Below are 7545 nucleotides of genomic sequence, written 5' to 3' on the forward strand. Positions count from 1 at the left end.
ACCAAACCTGAAACAGTGGTTACTCCTTGTGAGGGTAGGAAATTGGTGAGATTGGAGGCTATGGTTAAAGGATAATTCAGTATTATTTGTACTTACTTTTGTACAAGGAACAGATATTTATGTATGTCTTCTGTTGTTAAAAATTGAAATCATGTTAATCTTCAGAAATTATCAAATACATGAGTTCACATCCTTGCATATGACACAATGTGAACAGCACAAAAGTACAAGATGTATTGGTGCAGTGGTTAAGAGTTTGGCTGCTAACCAAAAGGTTGGCAGTTCAAATCCACCAGCAGCTCCTTGGAAACCCTATGGGGCAGTTCTACTCTGGCATATAGGATTGCTATGAGTTGGAATTGACTCAGTGGCAATAAGTTTGTTTGGTTTTTTGGCTTTTTTCCAACTAAGTCCCATACCCTCTCCTTTGAGCAGGGTTAAGATTTTTAAGAAATATAAGTGCGTTTGTATATATGAGAGCATATTAGTTTTTGACATGCTTTACTACACTTTGGGCATCTCTCCAAACGCAAATGAATTCCACCTTATTCTTTTAAAAAGCAGTGGGTCATTTTATGGGTTTACTCTAATTTATTTATCAACCTATTGATTGGCCTTTATGCTGTTTCCACTCCAACCCCTATCAAATATCCCTGGTCAATATCCTCCAGGGCCATTCCAAATCTTCAATAATTTGCTCTAGCATGGTCAGATCTTACACCCTCCTGAAGGCTGTAGAGTTCAGTAGTCGAGAACTTTTCTTCATTTCCCACATCCCTTTTCTCTGTTTTTCCAACTCCTCCTCATCCATTTGCACCTCCCACACTTTTGTTCAGAGGAACACACACCCAGCTTTGTAGTTCAAGGCTAATTGCTCCATTGAACCCTGGAATCCATCTGTTCAGACTTCTCAGACTTCTTGTGACTTCCATCCATTAAATTTCCATTCTGCTTTGTCTTCAACCTGACTCCTTCCCTAAGCACATGAACATACTCATGTCTCTCCTGGTGTAAAACTACTCTCCCTTCTGCTCCTCCAGCAAATACCTTATCTAGCGTGCGAGACGAAGCATGTGGAAAGAATTATTTTCTCCTTGCCACCATCTCCTCATTTTTCATCAGCTTCTTTTTGAAAGCTGCATGAAATATATCTGGGTTTGGCTATATTCTTCTGGTTTTGCCACTTGGTAGGTGCATAGTTTGGGACAATTAACCATCTTTTCACTCGGGTCTCCTCATCCGTGAAACTGGGTTAATGATTCCTACCTGACTGGGTCGTTGTGATGATCGAAGGTGTTTATGTGTTTAAAGTCCTTAGCTCGGCGCTCTGCACTGAGTCAGCACTGGAGAAATATTTGTGAAATTGTCAAATGAGCCTGATACCCCACTGTCACAACTGACACTTGTTTCCTCCAACCGAAGTCTCTGCTTTCACCCCAATGCTGCAGACCCTGCTAGCTCTTCTGCCGTGAGTTATAGTCATAAAATTCCGTGACCAGCCTAATGTCCCCTGAGGTCTCTCAAAGCACCTAAGACTACACACTTCCCAGACAGGACTGCAGTCCTCTCGGGTCAATTTCAGTTTTCTTTCTCTGTTGGTGAACTCCTAGGTCATGTGAGTGGGACCAAAGGAGTTCTCCAATGAGCAGGAGCGTGGAATGAGGGGCAAGGAAATAACCCAATGAGTGACTGTGCAGAGGAGTCAATTAAGCAGGAAGGCAGCTTGGGCAGCCATGGTGGGTGGCCTTTAAGCTCTACACCAGCTGAACCGGGTGGAGTCCGGGCCTGCTCTCCTGCCTTCTCCTGTGGCCAGCTCCTTTCTCTGCTGTGGACCTCTCTTTCCTATCCCTGGAGGGCACAGCAACTTCACCTGCCCTTTCCCAGGCCACTTGCCTGAGTGGGGCCTTGCTCACTTCCTCTTCCTCTACCTGGAGCTGCCACATGGACCATGATGGTGTAACGCCCCTAGGAAGTGCTGCCCTCCAGTGCCTTCACTAGGGTTGGTGTCACCCAGTATGGTAACTCATGGTGTCACTAACCTCCCCATGGACCTCCTACCCTACCAGACCATACAGAATCCTTAGTAATGTTTATTATGAATTTTAATCATAGAATAATACGTGAAAAATATAGTTGTAAATTGTTTAAATGTAATATTTCTTAGATAATATGAATACTAGCAAAATTGTTTGCTAAATCTTTTACATTGAATCACAACGTTATTAGTTACATCATTAGCTGACGAAGCCTGTTTTGATTTTTCTCCTTTTCCTTTAATTACTACTTCATTTTCAGAAAAGTTATTGATATAGGTTCACAAATAATAATTATAGCTAAAACATCAGAAAATTTGACAGAATCAGCAACGATAAAATCGCCAGCTGCAACAAAAAACAATAGAGTATGCTTATCGAGTGTGCAGAAGAAACCACATGATTCCAAGTGTCATTGTAATTGGGTAATAATGACAGCTCTGACCAGAGCACATTAGAAGGTTCAAAAAATAAATTAACATAGAGTTTTAGCCTTGTAGGTATACTGAAACATGTAAGCTGGGCTTAAGAAAATTGATTTTGTTGTTATAAATAACTACAGGACTATTTTAATAAAAAATAATAAATTTCTGCTGAAACACTGCACAAAAATTTTATTGACAGTTCTTTTGGGGTCACCCCCTTGACAGTGTCACCATGTGCAGTCCATGTCCTACCCCTTCCCCCCGCAGTGACACAAGTACTTCCCTGTGGAAAAGGTGTTTGCAGGGCATGGGGTTAATGATCTTTAAGCTGAGAACAAATATTTATTAAAAACTGGGGTGTAGGAAGAGTGTCCAGGCAATGGATCCAGCAAGGAAGGAGTAGAGACTGTTAGAAGAACTGAACCAATGCTCTGGAGGCTGAAGTAGTAGTCTGGGACCATATAGGGTGTAGGATGTAGTGTGGGGGAAATTAGAGTTCTGGATTAAGCCAGAATATAGTATTAAATCATCACCCCTAACACTTCTTGTGGGTTCATGGAGACAAAACATAGCGATTCAGAGCATGAACTCTGGAACCAGACTCTGTGAGACCAATCCCAGCTCTGCCACTTACTTGTGGTGCAAATTAGGGCACATTACTAAACCATTCTGTGCCTTAGTTTCCTGATCTGTAAAATGAGGATAACAATAATACCCACGCTTTCTCTCTCCCTTCTCTTTCTAGGACGTGTATGTTGGTGTGCTTTATGGTATCTCTCAGACTGTTCATTTTTATTCATTCTTTTTTTTTCTTTTCCTCAGACTCGATAATTTCATTCGCCTTATCTTCAAGTCTGCTGAGCCTTCCTTCTGCCTGCTGTAATTTCCTGTTGAAACTCTCTAGTTAATTTTTCATTTTTAAAAATATTTTATTTTTGTGCTTTTTATTGAGAATATACACAGCAGGACATACACCCATTCAAGAATTTCTACGTGTATAATTCAGTGACATCAATTACATTCTTGGAGTTGTGCCGCCCTTCTCCCCTCCTTTTCTGAGTTGTTTCTCATCCATTAACATAAACTCACTGCCCCCTAAGGCTCCTATTTAATCTTTCAAGTTGCTGTTGTCAATCTGATAAAATATAGATAGATCTTAAAAAAGCACAATGCTGAAGGGAGACATTCTTTACTAGTTAAGCTAATCTATTGTTTGGCTTTTAGAAGACTTCAGGGGATATTTTTAGTTTAGGTTTTAAAGATTATGTTAGGGAAGTATTTTCAGGGGTTCATCAGCCTTTCATTGCTCCAGAAAGTCTGGCATTCATAGAATTAGAAATTCTGTTCTGCATTTTCCCTATTTTGATCAGTGTTCTTCTATGGAAACTTTCATCAAAACGTTCAGTAATGGTAGCCAGGCACCATCCAGTTCTTCTCATCTCATGGCAAAAGAGGCAGCTGTTCATGAGGGCAATTAGCCTGATACATTTCATTTCTTCCCCCTATTTCTAACTCTTCATCTTCCTCATTGCTCCAGGGGAATAAAGACCAATTGTCGTACCTTGGATGTCTGCTTGCAAGCTTTTAAGACCCCAGGTACTATGCAACTGTCATAGATGGAATTATGTCCCACCAAAATGTGTCCACTTGGCTAGGCCATGATTCCCAGTATTGTGTGACTGTCCTCCATTTTGTGATTTGATGTAATTTTCCTATGTGTTGTGGTTAATGAGGCAAGATTAGGTTATTTTAAAGAGGATTAGGGTGGAATACAATACTCTTATTCAGGTCACATCCCTCATCCCACTTAAGGGGAGTTTCCCTGGGATGTGGCCTGCATCACCTTGTATCTTACAAGAGATAAAAGGAGAGAAAAGTGAGCAGAGAGATGGGGGACCTTATTACCACCGAACAAGAAGAGCCAGCAGTGTGTGCATCCTTTGGACCCGGGGTCCCTGTACTGAGAAGCTCCTAGACCAGGAGAAGATTAATGACAAGGACCTTCCCCCAGAGCCAACAGAAAGAGAAAGCCTTCCCCTGGAGCTGGCACCCTGAATTTGGACTTCTAGCTTTCTAAACTGTGAGAGAATAAATTTCTCTTTGTTAAAGCCATCCACTTGTATTATTTCTGTTATAGCAGCCTTAGATAACTAAGGCAGCAACGAGCTAAGAAGTCAAACAAAAGCACTGAACATGATAGTAGTTCAATTAATTGGAATGTCCCATGAAACCATGACCCTAAACCTCCAAACCAAGGATCCAACTCCCAGGAGGTGGTTGGTTGTATATAAGCAGCCTCAGCAGCTACTCTATTTTTTGTCATTGTTGTTGTAAATATATCTATCACACAACTTCTGCAAATTCCACTTTTTACGGTATACAACTTATTTACAGTAATTACATTAATTGGCTGTGCAACCCTACCCTTAATCAGTGCAATTTTTTCATCATTCTACACTGAAAATCAGTACTCCATAAGCAATAACCTCCCCACCACCCCCATCCTGCCTCTGGTAACCACTAATAAACTTTGTTCTCTATACATTTGCTTGTTGCCTTTTTATATAAGTGAAGTCATACAATATTTGTCTTTTGTGATTGACTTATTTTACTCAGCATAATGTCTTCAAGCTCCATCTACATTGTAGCATGTATCAAGACTTCATTTCTCTTACTTGCTGAGTAGTATTCCACTGTAGGTATGTACCACATATTTATCCATTTATCTATTGATGGGGCATTTCAGTTGTTTCCACCTTTCGGCTATTGTGAACAATGCTGCAGTGAACATTGGTGTAGAAGTTTCTGCTGGAGTCTCTGCATTCAAATATTTTTAGTATATACGTAGGAGTGAAATTGCTGGGTCATATGGTGGTTCTATTTTCAGTTTACTGAAGAACTGACACACTGTTTTCCACAATGGGTGTACCATTTTGAATTCTTACCGGCAATGGATAAGTGTTCCAATTTCCCCACATCTTTACCAGCATTTGTTATTTTCTGGTTTTTTTTTTTTTTTTTAAATCTCATCCATCCTAGTAGGAGTGAAATGGTATCTTATTGTGGTTTTGATTTGTGTCTCTCTGATGTGTAATGACATTAGCATATTTTCATGTGTCTGGTGGCCATTTGAATGACCTCTTTGGTGAAATGTCTATGTAAGTCCTTTGCCCATTAAATTTTCCTTTCAGCTATTCTACTTTAGAGCGTGAGAATTTCTGTTTGATTAATTTTTACAATTTTTTTTGTTTTTGTTTTCATTTTTACAATTTTTATCTGTTTATTGATAGTCTCATTTTCTCATGCATCATTTTCCTAATTTCCTTAAGTTCTTTGTTTATGGTTTCCTTTAGTTCAGTGAGCATATTCTAGATAGATTCTGTAAAGAATGCAAATAAAATCTAAAGCTGTGGCTCTTCAGAACAAGGATGTCAATATTTAACTGAAGGGTGAAACTGAGAACAGTGAGTTTGGATGAGACGTGGCTAAGAGACCGCACTCATTCCATGCTGTTGAGGCAGATTTTCTGTAAAATACAGTAAGAGTGGTTTATTAGAAAAATACATACAAAATACAAGCGCAAATTATTTATTAGATTCAATACCCATAAAACTACTGTGTCCAAATGCAATAAAAGATTCAAAATCCCGCTCTCAAATTTTGATCTTAAAACAGTCACAAACTGGTACAAACAGTTCACACCCATACTTTGAGCATCATGGCTATAGAACACACACACACACACTATCTTGCTTTCTTCCTTCTTTATTCCTCATGTTCTTTTCCCCAACTCCCCACCACAAAGCTCAGCTAGTAATTTGTTAGGTAACCGTTTGCTTTTGTCCCCTCAGTCTTTGATGCCATTTTATATAGAGGCTCTAACCCATTCAAGGTGGAGATGAAAGGTACATGATAAAAAATATGGTTTTCTTTGTTTTAACATTCACCTGCTCAATTTCCCAGCATAAAATATTATTTCTAGTATGTTCTCATAATTTTAAGTTTTACCAGAGTACTGAGTATATTTCTTTATAGCCATCAAGAGCATATTTCCAAGAGGAATATCTGGATCATATATTCCAATGTGAAAGAACTGTCTTTCATAATAAGGGCATAGAACATTTTATTTTCTTTGATTACATCCTTCCAGTAAGGGAGTTCTCTGGTTCAAACAGATTTAAAAAGAAGAAGAAAATCTGAAAGATGCTATTTTTCCTAAAGATGTGCAGATGAATCTGACACTGGAGAAGGGCAGATGTTTTCTGTTTTGCTCTTCTGGTGTGGTGTGTCGTCATTGGCGATAATTTGTTTCTCTGGTCCTCCCTTAGGATACACTGCTCTAGTCCATGGTGTCACTCAGCTCACAAAGGCATTCTATGGAAGGCAGAAGGTCATTGTCAACTTCTACACCTTGGAGATGGGATAGGTAAACTTTGTGGAAATTAAAGGTAAGTGAGCTCTCTCCTCCCCACTCACCCATCCCCACTGGTTTAAATTTAAGTTTTCAAGATGTTCACTTGATTAAAATTTTTTTTTAATACATTAAAAATTATACAGTGAACACTATCTCCCACCACTGCCTCCCATCTGCCTAGCCCACCATGACTACCCTCAGCACCATGCATTATCTTCTTAGGCCCCTAGTGATGGATATTTAGGGTGTTTGTAATCTTTTGCTGTTACAAATAATGTCAACATAAAATATCCTTGTATATATTCCCCGAGGAGCCCTGCTGGCACAATGCTTAAGCAATTGGGTGCTAATCAAAAGATCAGTGGTTTGAACCCACCAGCTGCTGCACAGGAGAAAACACCTGGTGATCTGTTCCCCTAAAGATTGCTGTTGTTGTTAGGTGCCGCTGAGTTGGTTCCGACTCACAGCGACCCTGTGTACAACAGAACGAAAGACTGCCTGGTCCTGCACCATCCTCACAATTGTTGTTATGCTTGAGCCCATTGTTGTAACCACTGTGTCAATCCATTTTGTCAAGGGTCTTCTTATTTTTCGCTGACCCTCTACTTTACCAAGCATGATGTCCTTCTCCAGGGACTGGTCCCTCCTGATAACATGTCCAAAGTATGTGAGA

The sequence above is a fragment of the Trichechus manatus genome, unplaced genomic scaffold, assembly GCF_000243295.1.
Source record: "Trichechus manatus latirostris isolate Lorelei unplaced genomic scaffold, TriManLat1.0 scaffold00024, whole genome shotgun sequence".
NCBI classification, from domain to species: domain Eukaryota; kingdom Metazoa; phylum Chordata; class Mammalia; order Sirenia; family Trichechidae; genus Trichechus; species Trichechus manatus.